Source organism: Mytilus trossulus, chromosome 5 (genome assembly GCF_036588685.1).
Source record: "Mytilus trossulus isolate FHL-02 chromosome 5, PNRI_Mtr1.1.1.hap1, whole genome shotgun sequence".
Classification (NCBI taxonomy): Eukaryota; Metazoa; Mollusca; class Bivalvia; order Mytilida; family Mytilidae; genus Mytilus; species Mytilus trossulus.
In genome coordinates, this window is record NC_086377.1 from 87,740,128 (window position 1) to 87,764,207 (window position 24,080).

General features: G+C 33.8%; 1 long non-coding RNA gene across 1 annotated transcript; it reads left to right on the forward strand.

Moving 5' to 3' along the window:
* The first annotated feature begins 4,289 nt into the window (after positions 1–4,289).
* LOC134717526 (uncharacterized) lies at positions 4,290–4,652 on the forward strand. Its single transcript, XR_010107368.1, has 2 exons — positions 4,290–4,431; positions 4,574–4,652. It is a non-coding gene; the product is annotated as an uncharacterized LOC134717526 (long non-coding RNA).
* Positions 4,653–24,080: the final 19,428 nt, after the last annotated feature.

Below are 24,080 nucleotides of genomic sequence, written 5' to 3' on the forward strand. Positions count from 1 at the left end.
GAAATTCGGCAATATACACTCTTCTGAGTTCGGACAATTACTGAACACGATACGATTGAGTCTAGACTTTTGTTCTGTGACTTTCTGTCCGTTTACCTAAAATATTTGTATAATGACCTATCTTGATCTCTCTCTATATATACTAACATTTCCCAACGAATATGTGGTGCATGGATTGTTCTTCTTGATCCCTATTCGAATTTTATTGACCTTCAAAAGTTATCGCATCGAAAGTTGAATCAGTGCCAAGCAAGATAGACACCCGAACATTTTCGTTAAACGAGTCAAATTTGTCTTCTGGTTTCTTAATCGATCTGTGTTAATCATTTTGATTGAGTCTGATCGACAATGTGACTAGGGGGGGGGGGGGGGGGGGCACTTCCTATGTAATGTCTAGTAGGGATGAGCCGCTGGAATAGGTCACTATTTCATGCTTCATGATATATGAAAAGGGTGAGAAATTCAGATTAAATATATCAATAGGTTGATATTATCACTTGCTGGATATATATTATAAGTATCTAAAACTAATCAAATGTTCCTGTTTATTTTTAATGCGGTTAAACCACAGTCGTAAATACATCAGCTATTTGTCAAACCAATTAAACTCTATTTATTCAATGTGGTATTTCCACTGAGGTTAGATATAGGAGCAATAAATCCAATCATTTTGACATTTCCACCTCATTAACATTGAAAGGTTTGCATACATGAAACATTAGAAGAATTTCCATAGCATAGTGTCAGCATCCTTCAAGCGGGAACGACAAATCAGTTTTTAGGAAAAAAAAGTTTGTTTCCAGGTTTTGGTGAAAAAAATAATTTGTTTTGGACCCTGAGAAAAAAAATTTGTTTGATTCAATGCTAAAAGTGAAAGGAAAAAATTGTTTTCCGTTGGTCGCTAAAAAAAAGATTGTTCTTCGCCGAAGGCGAAAAAAATTGTTTGCACAGAAAAAAAATCCATAGCCCCGACCCCCCCACCCCCCCCCCCCCCCCCCCGGGCAAAGTGAACCTTACTTTGTTATTAAACTCGATACTTAAACATTTAACTTATCTTTTCTTACTCGATGTTTGACTTTCATATCGATAAGTACTCGATGATTGGCTCTCTTTTATGTGAAACCTGCCTGGACTATATTTTTAGAACTTTTTTTGCAGTCAAATTGGCAATTTTTGAATAAAATGTAAGCCCAAATTAGCGGCCCAAGAAACCTAAATTAGTAGTTTAATTAACCACAAAGGTAAAAGAAATATTTATAATGATAATGTTTTTTGCAAGACATAATACCAAGACGGGCTATTAAAATGCAAACAAAATTTACACAATTATGCATATACCTAAGATGTTATGTTATGTTATGGTATGCTACGGATCGATACCGAAGCCGTACAGAAACATGCATGTATATAGATACATATAAAAAAAAGAAGATGTGGTATGATTGCCAATGAGACAACTATCCACAAAAGACCAAACTGACACAAACATTAACAACTATAGGTCACCGCACGGCCTTCAACAATGAGCAAAGCCCATACCGCATAGTCAGCTATAATAGGCCCCGATAAGACAATGTAAAACAATTCAAACGAGAATACTAACGGCCTTATTTACGTAAAAAAAAAATTAACGAAAAACAAATATGTAACACATAAACAAACGACAACCACTGAATTACAGGCCCCTGACTTGGGACAGGCACATACATAAATTATGTGGCGGGGTTAAACATGTTAGCGGGATCCCAACCCTCCCCTTACCTGGGACATTGGTTTAGCAGTATAACATATGAACGAACTATAAAAATCAGTTGAAAAAGGCTTAACTCATCAGATAGACAAAAAATAAGTAGTTTCGATCAAATTTTGTCGATCTGCCTGCTGTCATTTGAAAGAAAATTCAAATTTATTTTCAAGGAAGCCCTATTGCCAGTAAGATTTTATTGAAATATTTATGTTTATAAATATCAAAATAAATAGACATTTCAAACAAGTTTTTCCAAAAAGACCCTTTTAATTTTGTTCATGTTTTGGAGGTAGATGTTAGCCAATAAGACTTCATATACCTGCAGTGGCGGATCCCTAATTTTTTATAAGGGGGGCTGGGGCGCTGACTGACCCAAATCTTTTTTCTCCAGAAAACGGGGAGGGGGCGGCGGCCAAGAACCCCCCTCCCCCCAACCGAATCCGCCTATGACCTGTCCCTTTTCAAATATTCTTTTTTAAACATGATATATACCCATGTATATTTCCAAATATTTGTATAACAAAATGAAGACCTACACCTATATAATGATCTGATATGCGCTACATTGCCACTCCCTCTTAAAACAAAGCTTATCGACAATTGCAAATTCCAACAGTCTATTTTAACTGTCAAATGGGTGCAAACTTCATAATAATGCCGGAAACATCTGACACATTTACAAATGTGATTTTAACCGCAACACAATAAATACTAGCATCAGACACTTAATTAGAAATAACCCTGACCGTTTTAAATTTCCCACCCTTTTCATATATTAATGAAGCTTGAAAGACTTATTCAAGCTATTCCTATATATAGCCTTTCCCCCTGGGGATTATTGGATTAATAAGTTCCATTATAAGAATAGGGAATTTAACTAGCGGATCAAGAAATGTTATAAGTGGGCCCACTGACTGCCTAAGAGGGGTCCGCCCTGGTCATGCTACAGTGATAATCAACCATTTTCCACCAGAAACCCCGGGGGGATCCCTGGCCCCCTTCTAAATCCGCTTCTGAATTTTAAACATCCTCTTTTATAATTTTGACGACTTCTCTCCCCAAAACTACAGTTAAATATGCTTTTCGAGCGTCTTTATTGTAGCAGGCTATTCTTAATACGGCTAAACTTTTATCTTCCAAAGGTAATCATTCAATTTTTGAATGTTGACCTTGCTATAGAAATTTTATAATTTTTGTGCACAGTTGTGCACATTAACAACGCTCCAGTCTTAACACTTATCAGTAACTACGTAGTACTACATAACTTCAAATTAACATGTCATTTATATCAACCCCATGCAACTAGGTACACAGCTGCATTCAATGAAACATGATCAGAGATAAAAATAGATGTATATTCTGAATCAGATCTTTTCTTTTCGATACAACATATAAACGAGAAAGAAAAAAAGGGGGGGCAGGGGGTCAGAAGAAAAATGATCTTTAATTTTAAATAAACTGATGTATGCAAATTGCAAATTCAATTAAACGCTATCAGTGATTACTCATCATTTGTATCGATCAGATCTGCATTTCTTTTGCACCGATTTTTTTTATTACATTTTCGCCGAATTTGTGTTTCATTTGTGCTGTTTGTGTACTTGTAAATTACAGGTTCATTTTGATCATTATAAATCTCTTCCGTTAGTACAGAAGTTATGAATTGTCAATCATAACATGTATCTAACTGTTGTAACATACTCACGGGGGGAGGGGGTGGAAGTAGGCTTCCGAGCAGGATTATAAAAAAGAAGATGTGGTTGCCAATGAAACAACTCTCCACAAAGACAAAAATGATACAGAAATTAACAACTATGGGTCACCGTACGGCCTTCAACAATGAGCATAATTAGCTATAAAGGGTCCCTATATGACAATGTTAAACAATTCAAACGAGAAAACCAACGGCTTTATTTATGTACAATAAATGAACGAAAAACAAATATGAAACACATAAACAAACGACAACCACTGAATAACAGGCTCCTGGCTTTGGACAGACACATACCATGATACATAATGTTTCGGGGTTAAACATGTAAGCGGGATCCCAACCCTCGCCCTAACCTTGGACAATGGCATAACTGTACAGGTGTAATACCACCAAATCATGGTACGCCACATCCGGTTGCATACGAAAGTAGGCCTAAAAAAATATTCCCTTGAATTTGACAGTTGTAGAAAATTAACCCTGCATTTCAATGCACTTACATTTTTCTGAGTCGTAAATATGTATGTTGGATGTCTGAATGCATCATTCTTTTTTTATTTGATCGTCTTATAAAATATTCTAGAACGTTAAGGATACATAGTTACCAAAGCAAGTAACCAGTAAATACAAGTGTAAAAATTGGGTTGTTTACTTCCGGTGATGATTATTTTCTTATATGCAATGAAATGTAGTGTGAAATTTTCACTGTATCACTGGAAAGGATTAAATATACACATGCAAAGTATTTCTTTGGTTGAAATAAAGGTAAATACTGTACAATTTTTTTAAAAGTGTCAATTTAACAAAGACTAATGGGGAAAAATCAATGGTGGTATTACACCTATTTAGGGAAACCATATGTGCACTCGTGACCTTTTTGTACTTTCATTTTTAAAAGTTATAAATAAACCAGTTCATACATTGTAAACATGGACAATTCGGAATGGATTTAGACACAGAAAGCACGTTTGAGGTAAAATTGCCTTGAAATGGGGGTTTACGGGTGTTTTCTCAGTCAAATGGGTGGACAGACAAAGCTGTATTTAGTTTACTGTGTTAAATTTTAAATTACCCTTACAGTTTTGTTTATACAACATGTGAATTTTTTATTTCAGTGTTAACCATGTTCTGAAGAGCATTCTGTTGAAAAATCTTATATGTGAATTGGTCTGCAGATGACACTTCAACATTAAAGTAAGTATCAACTATCATCATGTTTTTTGTTGGGTTTTTTTGGCCGCAAAAGTTTACAATTTGCCATTGTGCCGTCTACATTTTGCACAGACAATAAATCATCTTAACACTTATTTGCCCTGGATTTATACACATCAGATATCAAATACCAGTATCACAAACTTAAACTTTATAATGCTTACCAATTATTTTTTGTACCAGCATTCCAAGGGACATAACCCTTTTTAAAACATTTTGAGGTATTTTTTTATTACTCTTTTTCCCCATTTTTTAATGTAAAATACAAGAAAGTTGACTCTTTGTATAAATCTATTTGAAATATACTGTTATGAGTAAATAAAAAGACCTTGATACCAGTAACAATAAATAATTGACTGAAAGGGAACCGTTATTTGCCACACTAGGCGAACAGACCAAAAACTCGAGTTACACAGAAGGGCTTATAGAAACTTCCGTGTAGACTGTTAACATTTATAGAGACAGTTCTTTCAGCTAAAACACTTAAGTTATTGATTTAACGTTATATTTATTGAATTTTAGCGTTGTAAGTTTATGTTCGATCTATGAGTTTGAATGTCCCTCTGGTACCTTTCGTTCCTCTTTAATAGGATTCTAAATTTAACAGAAGTGGGCCTGTAGAAAGATATTGGCATTTTTCTTTATACAAATCTGCGAATTGCTTAAAAATAAATGTTAAACAGATGATTTCATGTCATATGTTAGTTCAACTTCTTTTAAACTAAGTTTTACTGGGTATGTTGCTGTGTGTTTCTTTTTTTCTACATTGGCTAGAGGTATAGGGGAGGGTTAAGATGTAACTGAACATGGTTTATCCCACCGTAGTTTTGCGCCTGTCCCAAGTTATTCCGCAGGTAGGTTAATGTAGTTTTTCATAAAAAAAATTAACCCCCCCCCCCCCTTTTTGTCTTATTTTCATTTTGAAAGAAAATAAAAAGTATTTGTGATCTTAGATCGGGGTATTATTTATTAGAGTAGCAGGTAATATTATATGATTTCACACCTGGTGTCCGAAGTTGTCACGTGATTTTATGATATGTCTTATTCCCTGGGTAATCTAGCCCGTAGAACAAGTTCCCACACTGAAAACTATGCCTAAAAATTTAACCGAGTTGTAAGTGACACTGCATACTACACATTTATTGCTGATCGCTTCCTGAAAAAAGTTTCCTGTTTTTAAAAAAATATAATAAAAAATACTCGTCCGTTGTTGCGACCTTTACCATAAATTATGCTTCGTTTATCTATTTCTCGTACAATTTACATCTGCGATCAGTTATTTTGTAATTGTTGATTTTATTTCCTACAATTCTTGTGAAATAACTTTATATAAATGTTAACGTTTATAACTTGTTCTACTCGTTTGTTTACTTTTCCATAAATTGTTTTGAAGGTCGTCCATTGCTATCAAACGTTTTGGCGACTTGAAAAGGGAGGCAATCGTGTGTCAACATTCCAAAGTTGCAAATGCGGAAATTTCAACATTAAAATAAGAATCTTCATCTACGGCTTGTTTTTTAAATAAAAACATAATATTTTAGTGCGAATTATCTCTAATAAAAATATTTAACTTGATTGGTAAATCACTACGGGATAGTACTACCGCAAATGACTAGGTTTCAGTAAAAAAAGGAAAAAGGGGGAGGGGTTGGTTAAATTTATTTATGATGTACATAACCTACCTTTTTTCACCTTTCATTCATGTTTATATATGGGAACGAATATACAAGTGTTCACTTGTGTATCAGCCAATAGTTTTTTTTATTATTTATATATATATTCTATTGGAAAATTTGTGTGGTCTATGTATGAGGGTTCGGTTCCCTCCCTAGGCATTATTTACAAGTTGCTGGTGCAAAGTGGGCAGACAGCTTAGTGGCCCCACATAGACCATTCCAAACTATCAAATCTAAACAAAATTCTTCTTCAATAAAGTATATTTATCTATATATACTGAAGTTCTATTGATGTACCACACACTTGCAAATTATTTTCAAACAATACCTCTTTTTAATGGTAACGGGGTTTTTTTCTTGTGTCATTTTTTTTCCTGTACTTATTTTTGTTATTTAGTTGGTTTTTTTTTAAATATTTTTTCATGTTGCTCATCATGCAGTTCTACAGTAAAATAGTAGATTATAAAATGTATGCATGGTCATCATTGCTACAAAGTTATGAAAAGAAGTTTCTATGTTTAAAATGTCTAAAATAAATACATCTGATTTACTTAAAAATTCAATTTCCTCATTAAGTAATTAACTTCTCTACTGCAAATGAAGAACTTTCAAGGACATGGCAGCCATTATCGGTTCTTTTTTAATCTTTGAAATTTGATCATCAGCTTCAACTATTTGATTTTTTTTTATCAACCAATGACAAATCTATGGTTCTAAAAACATACCAAATATATGTATTCCACCTAATATATCTGCAAAGCTACAAATTGTTTCAATGAAAATCCGCATCTACATGTTGAATTCTTAAATCTAATCATCTGGTCATGAATCAACAATATGAATTTATTATTGCAACTTTGTTAAAGTCATTATTTCGAGATCCACCAAAGACGATGCTGCAATAGATGTTTAAAAAAAAAAAAAAAATTATGAACAAGTACAAGAAACTGAAAATACATTCATACAATCAATTTAAACAGCAATGCTCTTGACTTCAAAGTTATGTAACAACCAATAAGTATTATAAAAACAACAATCATTCAGGAGAAAGAAATAAATTCATCAATTATTTTTCTCTGCAAAATTGGCTCAAGCTTAATGAAAATGAAAAGGGTAAGCATACCCTTGAAAACTGCAACCAATGCAATGTTACACATGGAGATGCTTCTTTATTACACAAAAGTTACCAAGAAAGTCCATTACAAAAAATCTGCAAAGACCTAGTTAATAATTTGGAGGATCATAATGTATCAACTTTAAAAAATCAGGGGGAAAAAACTGTACACACAGTTGTCAAGATGTTGGAACCAGAGTTGGAAAAACATTTGATATAAACTTCAAAACCACACTTGCAGAAGTTCTAAATTTGTCACCAAAAGAGTCATCAGCAGAAAAAAATCAAATAAATCCTTTCATCCATTAAAGAAACTAAAAAACAAATAGAATCCTCCTTCCAAAGTGATAACAACGATTTAGAAATCCTTCTATCAACTGGAAAATCTTTTCAACAACATGACAATAAGCGAATGAAGCTTTCATACATCTCCACAGAAGATGCAGAAAAACTGGTGCAAAAAAAAAAAATAAAAACCGCCACTGTTAAAAAAAATCAAAAAACCCAATAGGCCATTATGACTCCTACTCATTCGATAAGGAAAGTTTCCTTACTGAGGTACGACAGTCAACAAGTACAATAATGAATTGGTCAAGATTAGCTAGGAAATATGAAATTTCATGTAAAAATCAAATCATTCAAAATAGTGGCCAAGTACTAGCCAACTTTGCACGAGACAATGGTGTCAACATAGCTAAATATAATAGGCATTTAAAAATCAGTGGCCGAGACATTATCCAAAGAATAAGAAGACCAAAGAGAAGAGTTTACAAATCAAAACCATCAGTACCTCTTCAAAGATCTAGCAAAAAACTGAAAATGATATCAAGAGACAAAATTGCCTCAAAGGCCTACAACATTGGCGTCAAAATAACACCAAAGATATTACAAAAACAACATCATTAATATAAATGGACTTCTGGAAGAAACAAAAACACACATCTATGGCAGAAAAATCCCACTGCAGGAGCTTATACAAAATGAATTATTGAGATTACACAAAGCTAGTGTACTACGTATTAGACCAGGAGTACAGTGACTTAGATTACCAAACAACTGTTCAGAAATTAAAAAAACAATGGGATCAATTACAATAACAACATGTCTCTCCCAGATTTGACAAACCTGCTGAAGACCACAGAGAGGACATTTCACGTTAAAATGTGGCATGACCATTCCGACATTCTCAACCACACCTATATTAGTTTCATGGCATCATTGATTTATGACTCAGCCAACTTTTTGACAAATGAGGAGTTACAAATTACAAGACCAATGCAAAGCAAGCTTAATGCACAGACAATTGTTGAGAGACCAAATCTTTACATATTTGGCCAGTCAAGTAATTAATTATTAAACTAATTTGTAAGGGTTCTGAGGAACCCAGTGTCTCGCCTACTTTTGCCATATACTCTTTATACTAATTTTGATTGCACAAATCTTCAGTCCAAATTTGATTAAAATCCAGAACAGTTTTTGAATCTAATAAGTGTTTTAACAACCTAAAACTGCAAAATAAATGTAGTTTCCTTGCAAAACAAAGTAAAATATGGAAAAAAAGTATTTTTTTTACAATATTTACTTCTTGGTACTACCTTATGAACATGAACAAGCTTCTGTCCAAGTTTGGCAGAAACCCAGTATAGTTTAGAAAGTTATTAAAATATCAAAAACTGTTACAACAGAGAGAATTTTTGTGGATGATGATGAAGGAATGTAGGATCGTTATGTTTTGTATCAAGTTCTCAGTCACGTCCGGTCAGATTGGGGACGTTAAATCCGATGCCTCGTAGGAAGAGAATGCCACGCTCATTGCACGTTTAGAACCCTTGCGACAACTCTTTGAGGGGTCCGTAGGTGGCCTGTTGCAAGGCACAATGTTTGTTCCTATCCAATATACCCTCAATTTCCAGTGGCAGTCCAAATTTCCCCGACCATCCTCTTTTATTTACAGACCTACCTATAGTTTTTATTGTGAGCTTGTTCTCGTCCTGAATAAGCATGAAGTATTTGCAACTGGACGTTAAGCAACCAACAATCAATATGTCCTTTAAGTTTTCATGTTCATTCTTTGGATCAACTGGAGTATACGGAACAAATAGTGCCAAAGTGTATTTTTATTTGAGGAAATCGATATACTATTATTTATTGACTCGGTTGACATGGCCGATACGTTTTTCATTTTTTATACTGTGCAGGGCTTTTCTGGAAGAAAACATAGGGTTGATAAGGAGATGTGTCAAAATTGAAAATGGAAGATTGTCAAAACATCCAAAATAAAATAAAAACGACGTGCAGGATTCACTATCAGATTTAGAGATAAAGTTGTGCAATTCATTTACCCGAGTTGAGATCGTGGGTAAACGCGGAAGGACTGTGCTGTTATTTAAACGTCATTGATGAAAAAGTGGTAAGATCTCTTAGCCCAGGCCAGACAGAAAGCACATGTTGCTGACAGAATAAATTTGTCCCAAATTTTAAATCTAAAGGAAAATGAATTGGATATTTAAGCTAACTTTCAGGGACGTGATGATCGAATTCATAGATAATTTTATCGCCTTCCTCAGCATACATTAGAGGTTGCGAAGGTATCGAAATCGATCATTTCATTGGAAAATGGAGAGTTTTCTAGGCTTGTTGGGAAAGTCTAGCTGAAATAGAAATGAATTTAGATAAAGGGGAATTAAATGTATGCATCAAGTGTATTCCCTTACTTTGCTAGAGATATAACCCTCTACAGATGACACTTTTGTTTCTCTTGCCAAAGCCAATATTATAAATGTTTAATAATGTACTATGCATTTTATGTTCACTACTTCTAATTTAAGGATCTTTACTCTTCAGTGGATGGATTTGTGATGACTGTTCCCTTAGCAAATGGGGCCACACAAACAATAACATTAAGAAAGGTGAAAAAAGTCGACAAAGAAGATGGTGTTAAGAACTATGGGCATCTAGTCCTTGAACTTGGACTTTTATTTAAAGCATTGTCAGATTAATGCAAGACTCCTGGTAGAGAAAGCGGCCTTGGACCTTTCAAGTTGGCAATGGTTCATTTTAAGGCCAACAACTGGTTGTCCAAGTATTCGTATGGGATTATGAGGTGCTTGGTTCACCAGAAATCCATTTTGTCTGAAAAAAAGAGACACACCGAGGACTTTTATGGATTGTTTATGAACACCCAGGGTGAATTTGACCGCCATATACCGTGTGATCTACAGATGGTAAAACAAATTCAGAAAAACATCAAGCACATGTTTTCAAATAAGACTGATAAACATATAAGTGTAAGAACAAGTGATTTACCAGCTTTGACTGACATCGCAGAAAACTTTGATAAATGTTCTAATGTTCGTGCAAAATCACACACGGTGATACAGATTCAAAAAAAGATGAAACATCATAATAAATGACTTGAAACAACAAAGTCCTTTCCAGTTTCAAGCAGGAAGAATTCATGAAGCCGCGTTGAGGTCACATGCGAGTAAACTGGAAGTTATGAATTTATAATGATATGCAAATGAGTTAATGACATATTAATCAGCCAATCAAAACAGATGATGAATAATTTTGACTGACGATTTCGTCGTATATAAAATGAGTAACATCCCTTTACCTAACGATAAGCTTTCAAGATCATGGAAGACTCCATTACATTGGTCGAAAAAGACACACCTACAAAGTCACTCACATGTGACATCAAAGCCGGTTTCGTTAGATCTCCCACGCGACATATCAGAAAACGGGAGCAATGTGAGATCGGTTTTTGATTAGATTTAATTAATCAAACATAAAAGATGTTCATTTAAGGTTTCATCTAATTCAAATGTCTGGGTCCACAGATTGTTCTATAAAGTAACAAGAAATTCTGTATCTTAGATAAGATATTCGTGGTTTTGTTAACAATTAGTTTGTTGGAGTTCATCATGTGGAAAAGGCTGATGACAGCCATATCCTTGAAGCTATGGAGAAAATAATGATAGATGGGTTCAATCTAGAACGAGAACAGTGGTATAAAAAATTGCAAAGAAGCAACTCAACTCCACCCTCTACTCTGTACCAATAGCAACAAAGCCAGAGACTTATCCTTTCTACGATGTCCCAGAGATGTACCGAATAACAATGGCAGACCTAAACTAGATGAATACACACAGCAACTGCCCAGGACATTTCGCCACTTAATTGTTAGAACGTTTGTTCCCTGAATTATTCAAACTACAGATTGCAGCTTTCCTACCACGGTGGTGGAAAATGTAATAAAAGAGAACTACCTTATGATAGAAAGACAAAATTCCAACAGTATGTTCTGTACTTCTATCCAGGGTTGTCAGAGACAACAACATGGAAGGATGCCATCATACCATGAGTCAATGAGTATCTAAGGAGACCAGCAACAAAGCAGTTAATCCGTCTTAACATGAAAATTACATACAACTGTAAAATGTACATATTACATGATCATTATTTATTTTTGTTAGCTATGAACATGTTTTTTTTGTTAATTTGTCTTTGTTGTTGTCTTTAATTTAAGTACCATGTTGCTTGATTTCCTGAAAACAGAAAGTATATATTTATCAATACTTTTGTATTACTGCACAAATCATTGCTAGTAGCATCCCTCTAGAAAGCAACCATACGACATTGGTCATTTAGGTTTACAATTAATTAACGAAAATCATTTAAAATCACAAACAAAGACAAACGATATCAATTACGAATTGGAAACCGTAGTTCGCTTAATACAAAGCCAAACAAAAGGAAAAATGGGAGCGACATTTTCCAAGATAAGTTGTTGTAGAAGAATACATAATAACAAGATAGGTGTCGTTTCAAATTCGCTCGAGATCATAAACAGAAACGAAACTCGTCCCATCACATGTTACACTACAAGAGTTACAAAGAGATGGGATTATTTCAGAACGTCCTGGTGGTGTAAGATTTATCATCCAGATAGACAATGACATGAATGTAAAGCCAAGGAGACTGCCTGATATTGTAATTACAAATGACTTACAAAAGACAAGTCAAAGTCCAGCAAAACGTATATTTACAGATTATTCTTTTTGGTGAGAATGTGGGACGGCATGATCATTGCAACTAAGAGAATTTTGGATTTAACCGTCACATTGGAATTTGGAAATTAACTGAAGAGAGGAATACAAGAATTAACTGGAGAGTGGATTATACGAATTAACTGGATATTCAATTTGGAAATTGACTATAAAAAATACTTTGCGAATTGATATATTGTACTAATCTAGACAGCGAATTTTTAATAACATTTTTTTTTCTTTTAGATATGATAATGAAGATAACATTATTCTTTTTTGTCTTTTAGATGTGAAAATGACAATAAAGGCCTTGTGGTCGATTTTCGACGCATGGATGCATTGGCTGATGAAGGCTAATTCTAAAATATTTACAAAAGGATTTTAATGTATTCATCATACATGTCATAGTTAATGCAGCTTAGATCAAGCATTTAAAAAATCGGAATCTGAAAGAGCGAAATTTTCTCTGGAAAGCAAAATAAATTTAGTTCATGCAGCACACTTTCTATGTCATGAGACATTTCTCTGCACCATGAAGGCACCTATCTGAGGAGATATTTCTGGACGGCCATTTCTCCTGTCATCTACACCATTTAGGTCCAAAATAATTGATGTTTGCCTTTTGTAAATTCCCATAACCAATCTTTTAAAATTATCAATTTGAAATGTGATTCAGATGTTTCTAGATAAAAATTGTTGTCAAGTGAATTATAAAGCACATTTTATTCATAATTAATTTCGTTTGTCATAGGAATGGCCTTCTACGTAAAACAAGAAAAAAAAACCTCTGCAAACCTTTTACCAAAGTATCCAAATAGAAAACGATCTTAAAACTTTTTTTCATCATTATTATTTGTGACAGCGATGTTCCTTTTGTTCAACCGCTAGGTTTATATAGAAAATCGCTGAAAAAAAATATGTAAATTCGAGTAAAATCGTATCTTACTTACAAAAACTACAATGAAAACAAAATGGATTCCGTAAGAATAACACTATCAAAAGCCGATAAGGGTAATTCCGGGTATGGGCAATTAACTAAAAAAAATAGACAGGTGACAAGAAAAAAAAATACATCTATGCAAGGTAAATAAATATAAACACTATAATTGAAAACCAAAAAATATATGAAAAAGAAAGAAAAAGCAAAAAATATTTTGTACAAAAACTCAAATTTAAGTTCAAAATCCAATACAATGCGACAGCAACAGTATTATATCTAACAATATCAATTTTCTTTATCAGTGATAAATGTTGATAATGCATGTTGGATGCTTTTAAACATATAACTGCAATTTCATTGGGTATTTTGTTTCTCAACTTTGACGGGTAAGCTAAAATAGCTGGAAGTTTCTTACTGTATATCTCCCCCAAGGGTGACTGGGGAATAGAAATATAGGACAATATAATAAATCAAATGAAATATAGGGGGAGTCCCGGGAGTCGACCTACCCTTCTGTTTGAAAACTTGTAAAAGGTCAAAAGCCCCACCCATAAACCATATTTACTCATGGATGTGACAATAAAACAAATCAAATGAAATATAGGGGGAGTCCCTTGGGGTCTCACCACCCCTCCTGTTTAAGATCTTGGAAACGATTCAGATCCCCACCCCTAAACATATATATTCAATATAGTACAATTTAACAAATCATATGAAAAATAGGTGGGGCCACTCTATCCCTTCCTATTTGAAAACGGTCGAGATCTCCACCCTTAAACCATGTACTACATTCATGTATGGGACAATATATTAATTCAAATGAAATATTGAAGATTTTTGTTAGAGATCTAAGCAAAAAACTGCATTTTATCCCCATCTTCATCAACCATCACTTATTTTAATTTGTCTCGGTGGTTTCAGAGAAGATTTTGCAAGAGATTTAAAAAAATTGACTATGAAAAGCAATAACTGCATAAAAGATCAGTTGTCCATTTTGGCTACACTGGACGTTAAGCAACCAACAATCAATCAATCGATCCATTTTGGCCATGAAGCTTATTTTGCAGTCACGTCCGGTCAGAAGGGGGACGTTAAATCCGATGCCTCGTGTAAAGAAAGTGCAACGCTCTTTGCAAGTTAATAACCCTTGCAACAACTATTTTAGGGGTCCGTAGGTGGCCTGTTGCATGGCAAAATTTCTGTCTCTATCCAATATACCCTCATTTTTACGGTGGCAGTCCAAACTTCTCCGACCATCATCCCAGATGGCCTCTATTGTATCAACCTACCTATTGAATTTATTGTGAACTTTTATCGTCCTGAATATGCATGAAATATTTGCTACTGGACGTTAAGCAACCAATAATCAATCAATCAATCAGATATTTAAAGTTAATTTTTATGTATAGGAACCAATTTATAAGAATATATCTAATAAATATTTAGATTTTTGCAAATATTGATAATTTTTGGTTGTTTTTATTTTTTTTTTTTAAATTGGCATTTCAAGGGGAGGTAACTCTAAATCAGTGCGTTTTCTGAACGATTGTACATGGACTTTTCCTATTTTGTATTTTAGCAGGGAATAATGTACGGTGACCCTATCTTTTCTTTTGATATTCTCAGAGCATTATCTGAAAGCTATCTTTTCCTTAAGTATTTAACAATTATATCACTTTGTTCAGTTTCTAATCACTAAATGGAGTTTTTCTTGTATAATCCATACAAACTGTGTCATTTTGTCATGTCCTGTAGCTCGAGAAAATGCGCGATGACCTATCATTTTTATTAGATTTTTCAACATACGTATATCAATAGATACTACATTTTGACAAAGTATGAACAAATTCCATCATTTTTATTTTAATTTTATTTAAGACTCCCATACCACCTTAAGAGGCAGGAATCAACAACAGATTTCAATGATGATTGTGGCAAAGTTTGATAAAATTTGAACTCGATTTTTCAGAGAAGATATTTGTAAAGTGAATTAATTATGTTGCAATCATCTAGTTTAGTTTCAGTAAGACAGATAATATCATGATTACACAATAGGGATTGAAATTCAAGGTAAACTAATCTTTTTTAAATACCGCATACGTTTAAACATAACAGGTTAGTGAGTTTTATTTACAGTTAAATTCGATTCACAAAGGTGAAAGTCCCATGTATCGATTGACTTGTCACTTCGTACTGTATCGTTGTCCTAATGTCCTATTTTTGGAACGTCAAGTTTTACTGATAATACTAATTTCAGTAAAATGGTGGTTGGGCTTTACCACACTGTTCTACATGGAAATATACACAAGTCAAGAGGACTTCCTATACTATGGAGATTACACATCGCTAATAGGCCTAAAAGTTTTGGCTTAAAGAGTGCAAAATACTTGCATTTTTCAGATGTCCGACAAATTTTTGAAAAAAAGGAGTATTTTCCCCCCTTTTTTCATGATAAAAATCCGGTTTATTTTTCAGTCTATTTGAACACCTCAGTGGTGCTTGAGGGGGTGGTCCATTTTTTTTATGCCTAATAGCTAACAGTGTTTGATACATTTTACCAAAACGATTTGAACCAACCAAACAAATATGGAACAATACGCATTCTGAAATAAATAACAGCATAATGGGGAATTTGGAGATGAGAACCATGTTGATGTCAGGGAGCTCTTATAAGGCACTGACTCATTTCGTGATCGCATTGTAACTAAAATGTTCACCGTTGTATTGTCAGTATTTTCAATTTGATCAGTGTTCGAACCAATATCTCCTCCATCTGTAATGGGCCTATCATCAGGATCAACAAAATGCTTGATGCGATTAACATATAAAAAGAAGATGTGGTATGATTGCCAATGAGACAACTATCCACAAAAGACCAAAATGACACAAACATTAACAGTTTGTTCAGTTTTTATCGAATCATACATTTGAATCTTATAGTTAATATCTGAAAGTTTATCAATTATTATATATGGTCCATGCCAATAATGTAACAGTTTTGTCGATAGTCCTGGTTTTGTACTTGGATTAAAACCTTATATCTTTTCACCAATCATCCAATAGCAGAGTTAATCACACCAGACTTCAAGTCATATTGTTCTTTTGGCTTCCGCTACGCTATCTGTAAATTGTCTTTGGCTAGTGTAAATGCCTCTTGCAGTTTAGTTACCATTACTGATTTGTAATTGTCACTCGAGGTATACGTAATAGTAGGTGGAAACATCACTGCTTCCACTGGTAGTACCGGATCACGGTCATGCATTAAGAAAAACGGAGACTCTAGTATACTTTCTTGTAACGAGTTTCTGTAAGCGAACAAAACGGAAGGAAAACAGGTATCCCATTCACGCTGGTGTCCACTAACATACATGGATACCATTGCGGTTAATGTTCCGTTAAAACGTTCCACTTAACCATCAGTCTCATGATGGTATGCTGTAGTAAATGTTTTCATGAGTTCATAAGTTTACATATTTCTTTAATAGTCTTGACTGAAAGTTTTTAACTGCTGTCTTGGAACCAATGACGCCAAATAACTTCCAAGACGATAAATATTATATAAATAACACATAGCTGAGAGGGTGATAGAGCAGATTGGTACCCCGAGAAAACATTGTCAACCGCGGCGAAGACGTGATGTAAATTCAATTCATTGTTCTTTGTATATCGATTTCTGATTGATCTAGACGAGAGGGTAACAGTAAAAGTAAAAGAAATTGTAACCTGCTCAGCCATGTAAATTGACAACCTCGTCTCAGCCAATCAAAATATGGCATTTTAACGTGAAGTATACTAATATTATTTACACAATAAAGTTTCCCATGTCTACGTGGACGTTGCATGAAAAATCACACTGAATATCTAATCCAGACCTATAATACACGGATTCAAACAATTTTTAGCTACATAAACATAATACACAAAAATCACACTTATTTTCTAATCTTGAATTCAACAGTTACTTTCCAATCAATTCAATTTTATCACCTTTATATACATTATTTACATCAGATACATGCCTCAATACATATTAGAAAATTATCTTGATCATATAACCGATTTAAAGTCACATGGTGTACAATTATCCCAAAAAAATGTCAAATTTACAGTAAAATGTTCAAACATCACCAATAAAGGTCAAATCTGAATGAATATCAAAAAGTCCATGGAAGTGCCAGGATACCGTGGTGGATTGACTGAATTCCAAGTTGCATGCTATTCTCAATTGATTTACTTGTTTGGGTCTGACATGAGTACAGTTTAGTGAGTACATAAAATATGTACAATATGTAAAACATTATAAATCTATTGCATAGAAGTCAGTCAAAATGTCACCACACACATAGATTGTTTACGCTACAGCAATTTAAATGCAAAATATATCATGGTGAAGAACACCAAAAAACAACAAAATGTAGGGCACCGCCCAGTAGTTCTGAGTAACAACATAGACGGAAAACTTATGACTTTACTAAGAAAGAAAAAAAATACCCGAGGAAGAAGCATGAAAGGCATTGTCTCAAAAATGACCTTTGCATTTGGCAATGTAAAAGGAATAAAAATAGCAGATATTTTAGATGTGTTATATATGCCTAAACCCAACCCATATTTATACTAAGAAAAAAAAATTACCCGAGGAAGAAGCATGAAAGGCATTGCCTCAAAAATTACCTTTGCATTTGGCAATGTAAAAGGAATAAAAATAGCAGATATTTTAGATGTGTTATATATGCCTAAACCCAACCCATATTTATATTCTATCCAAAGAAAAGATAAGTAGATTTAAATTTACTTCTTATTACAAAATACAAAATATTTGGTAAGGAGACCGACTTAGATATTTATGAATTGTAACAAAAGGGTTCTGGTATCATTTTTAAATTACAATATCTTGTTTGTGACAATGTAAAATATACAATAAAACTTCTGATGCGCCCGTCAAAAATTTTGATGGACAGTATTATGGTATACAAATGTTTGACATCCGTCCGTCTATCAGGCGTAAACATGTCACACCGTAACTTGAAAATTTCCAAATTTCATGAAACTTTATATAGTTACTTTTTATGATGGTGAAACTGTCTATATGTTCCGGACCATATGAGTATTTGGACCATACGCGAGGAAAATGTAACAGGTGATTTGGCGCTAGAATTTCTAAACATGCGGGCCAAAGACTCATTGAACTATTAAGGGGGTTCGCGGGTCTTAATCATTTATATAGGATTTCTCTATATTTTTCTGTAAATGAACTTTATCTTATAGTTAATAGAAAAATGAAATAAAAAAGTGGGGTAACCGTTCGATTGCGCTCACAATCTGCCTTCGGAAGAAGCATACATTTTTGTAAAGGTGGGGATTTTCTGTTGAAGTGATAGGAGAAATGAAAGGTAATATCGAAATAAAAAATGAAATTTATTACAGAAATCGCTCAAATTTTAAAATAATTTAGTTTAAGTACAGCTTATATGGAAATTATATTAAAAAATATAGGTCACCGATGAGTTAAAAAAGATATTTCAATTTTAAAGCCAAAAAATGGCATTTTTGCACCAAAGGGAGATAATTTGGATCTTTTTCAATGATATATATATTTTAAAGTCACCTGGGGCCAAAACGAATTGATTTTTATGAATAATTTTTTAACCATATGATTAAGTAACAACTACTAACCGCAATTATTGAAATTTGTAATGAAAAATAAATGTTTGATATTTTTCTGAAAATCTTATACCCTCGAGCCTCCTTAAGTGGAAATTTGTCATCATCTTCAAATCAAAGATGTGGAAGTTTGCAGTGCTGCAATTACCTTATTGACAGCTACACAGAAGGTTTGCAGCAATATTTTTGTAGACCATCAAACTTGAAACCATCTATTCAAAAGGACATCAACTCTTTAAGCCGATGTAATAATGCTACTGCAGTTCTTCTTTTGATCGATAAACACTACAAGGAATATGGGAATGATGCACAAGCATGTACCAGTAAACGCTGAGTAGAATAAGAGAAAACGTAGCCACTAGACCACGTCCATTATCAATCGGCAAGCATATACATGATAACAAATACAGGATAACAAGCTGAATCTCACAAATGGCATGTACACCGATGGCCTAGGATAACTACGTCCACAGCCAAACAGGTCAACAGTGAAATGATTTAAAGCCTTTATTTGCAACTCAATTAGGGGGATAAATCCGTATAGCTTACCAGCTAATGGAGTAAAGAATGAAGACCAGACTACATCTACTTTACGCAACTAAAAAAGTTGAAAAACTGAATTTTGGGCTAATAATTTGTGGCCAAAACTAGGACTTGTTGCTGATCCATTAGAGGTCCTCAAACCTGGTCTTGAAAATCAATGTCTTGGGATATTTAAAGAAGTAGCACCTAAGGAATTGTGTAGAAAACTTGATAAAAACGGAAATTAAAAGAAGAGATCTGTACATTTTTTGTTTTGACATTTCTCAAAGTGACAATACTTCACTTGAACTTAAAAGCCATATCTACTACTTTCAGATCCAATATTAGATGGCTATTACTGGGCGCAACTGGTTGTGTCTTTGAATTATGGTCACCTGTTTGATCTCCAAAGCAGACGTGATGAACAATCCATTATACATATGTTGGGAAACATGGTAAGAAGATGAATTACAGGCTCCTGACTTGGGACAGGCACATACATAAATAATGTGGCGGGGTTATATAAGCAATTCGAGTACCAAGATTGAAATATTTCTCACTACGTATGACAAATGTATTTTTCAGCTACCTGTGTGACGTCAATAAAAATAATTTGTAGGTTTTGTGTACGATTGAAAGGAAAATGTATAACATATTTTCGAACATGCTGGCTCTTTAAATTTCTAGGAGGTGAGATTCTCGGGGTTTTACCTCAAAATCTATAGGAAATCTGTGGCACAAAGAACATCATTCCCTTCATTTATATACCGCTTTATTTATGATTTTATGTGTGATAACTATCAAGTGGGTGAAATAAAAGGAAGCCAATAGGTATAATTTGTATTGCCTGATATAAATATTTTTTCAATATATTACAAAATACAATATATCATAAATAATTAAATACACAAATGAAAATACATAAACATAGATATATAACAAATTTTTTGGCAAACATCCGCCAAGCCTGCAAGGCCGCCAAAAAAAATTAAAGATAAAATAATAACTAGTATCAAAACAGTTATAATGATGATAAAAACCAGACATACTATGATCACTCTTTTTTCTCACTTCAAATAAGCTCCATCCTTTCAAAATGTGTATAGATAATGAAAGGACAAAACAGCAAACCAACTCAAAATATATGTAGATCTTGAGTAGTTAGAGGAAAACCAGCATCATATTCAGGATGCAAGTTCTCTGAAAAGAGAAAAAAGAATAATTACAGTAAACAATATACATGTATAAGGTAAATAAAAAACACAGTTGTAACACATTACAACTTATATACTCTGATGCTTAATAATATTGATTATCTTTTTTCTGAAAAGTTCTGTACCAGCAAAATTTAAATGAAGCCCATCTCTCGGAGAAAATAAGGAAGCATCTGGAATATTGTCGAGTACGAAACTCCTATACAAATTACAATATAATAAATTATTTCTTTTACACAATCTTTTTAACTCAGTATTAACTTTATTAACTTGAGCTCCAGTTTTCATGTGATCAACTGGTCAAGGAAGAATAGAAGTAAAGATCAACTTAGCAAATGTCATCTTTTTTAACTTGTGAATTAAATCTCCGAAATATGATATAATAGTATCTACAGATTGAGACGAAGAAATATTATTAGTACCAACATGAACTATAACGAAATCTAATGAAATTAAATCTACTTTCCCAGATGAAATTAACTCAGTAAGACGACCAATAGTGGCACCAGGAAAGGCCTGAGTTGTACACCCATCTATTCCACTAACATATTTAGGTATAGACGCTGACACAATGGTCGCCCTTTTTTCAAAGAAATTCCCTGTAAAAATTTATAATAAAACATCTGAAATATATGCCGTCATCTTTTCTGCTACTGAAATCTTATCATCTAATGAAAATTTTAAATATCTTTTATAAGCATCGCTTTTCCAATCTCCGTACAATTGAATTAATTCAGTAGGTACTTCTGCTGCAAAAGCCCAGCTAGACCCCCCCCCCCCCCCCCCCCCCCTCGCCTAAAACTATGTGTAGAATATGAACAAGCATCTAAACCAATCTCAGTAATTAACTGTCTCAATATTGTCTGAAATTGTATATACGTGACAGGTACACATAATTTATGTTTTATAAAACAATAAGCTGGACTCTTATCAGAAGTACAAACTAAAGACTTCATATTCAAAAAAGCTTGAACGGGACACAATGGAGAATCTGGTATCGAGACTAAAGGTATCAATAATTCTCTCTCACCAAACTGAATGGTTTTCGACCAGTTAACACTTATCAATAATAGCTTACGCTCACAATCGAAAATAATACTATCCCTACAAAGCTGCTTATTATGATCAAAAGTAGAAATGGAGTCTGGCACCAAATTAGATTTTCTAAACATTAGAAAAAAGGCATGTAAAAATAAACACCATATAGTAGCATCATATGCACTATTCATATCCAGCTTCCTATAAATTTGAAGTAAAATGTGAGGAGTAATTGGCAAGGCCTGTTTTTGACAATGTGCCTTAATTCTACATAAACCTCTTAATACTAATCTCAAACGAAAAGCTTCAAACTGTGGATATTCTAAATCTAACAATAAATGCAGATATCTTACTGAACTAAGATAATTCTTTATAGAGTCAACAGATTTAAAACTTCTACTTAGAAACTGTGCATATAGTGTCAAAACATGAACTGTAGCAGGAACAGGCATAAGTTCAAAATATATACAAAACATAAAATATGATTCTAACTGAGTTTTCTTATTTTTATAAGTACTGTCCGCAAAAGCATGTTTAGCAGAATCTTTACATTGAAACCGCAGAACCTCTAACTCTTTAAAATAAATTACCAATTATTTAAAAATGAAAAATCTGACATGAGAACTGGTACCTCTTCATATCTATCTACTGAAATAGCTGACTTAAATAACTCTCTGTATTTATGACTACAATGCCATCGAGACAAATAGTCAGCAAATAGATATAGGAAGATGTGGTGTGAGTGCCAATGAGACAACTCTCCATCCAAACAACAATTCAAACATTAAACCATTATAGGTTAAAGTACGGCCTTCAACACGGAGCCTTGGCTCACACCGAACAACAAGCTATAAAGGGCCCCAAAATAACTAGTGTAAAACCATTCAAACGGGAAAACCAACGGTCTAATCTATATAAACAAAAACAAATAGTCAGCAAGTCCATTTTCTACACCTAAAATGTGTCTGGCTCGAACTTCAAACTGAAAACTTGCTTGAATAAAACAAAGCTCTCTCAAACAAGTTTGCATAAAAGCATCCTTAGATGAACCTGAATTGATGACCTGAACAGACGCCTCATTATCACAAAAGATCAGAATTTTTTTTCCCGCAAAATGTTTTCCCGCAACTACAATAGCAAGTAACTCCAAACAATTGATATGTAATTGATCTTTTGTGATATCAGAAGGAAAAACAGCATGAAAATACTGATTTGAAGTAATAGCTCCAAACCCTTCTAAACAAGCATCGCTTGAAAAAATCTCATCTGGAGACGACCAATCTTCAAGAGACATCATCGAGATACCATTATAGCTCGACAGAAACCTAGGCCACCACAATAAGTCTTTCTGTACCTCTACCGGAATCTTTCTATATATCTTATGTCCACTGCCCACGACATTTGAAGGGAAAGCACTACGAAGCCAGTTCAACAAACGACTGACAAATAATCTACCGGGTCGTACACAGGTGGACACAAAATGAAGTTTCCCAAGTATTGACTGTAACTCTCTTAAAGAAGCTTTTTTCTTTCTTAACCAAGCCTGAACTAACAACGAAATCTCTAGAACACGATCTGAAGTAACTTCCAAAGTCAACTTCACAGTGTCAACTGTGATTCCTAAAAATTCCATCCTCGTAGTAGGAGCTACTCCTTTTTGCTTTGACTCCTCTAGCCCACAACTATCTAGTAATGCACCTAAAGCAATATAAGCTTCATCAGCTTTATCCACCGTATCCGCACCACCAAAATCATCTAGATAATTGATAACCATGTATCCCATCTTATAAAACATAAAACTAACAGCTGTAGTGATTCTTTGACAAATCAAAGCACTAGACCGTAAACCCATAGGAAGAACACGATCCACAAAGAGCTTATTATCCCACTGAAAACCAACTAAATGCAAATCACCTGGGTCAATTGGAATTTGCCTGTAGGCCCTTTTCAAATCCTTCTTAAAAACCAGACACTTACCACCTTTATCCTTAATTATTCCGACTAAATCATCAACTTTCGGATACGATAATTGAACCCTTTCACCTAAATAAACATCCTTTGAGATAAAATCATTTACGGATCTTCCAGGTGGGAAACTTTAGTCTAAATTGACCCTTCGTTCCACCGAGTCTTTTTTATACACCGAATTTAACGGTGAAATTTTGAAATGACAAGAAAAAGGATTTTTGTCAAA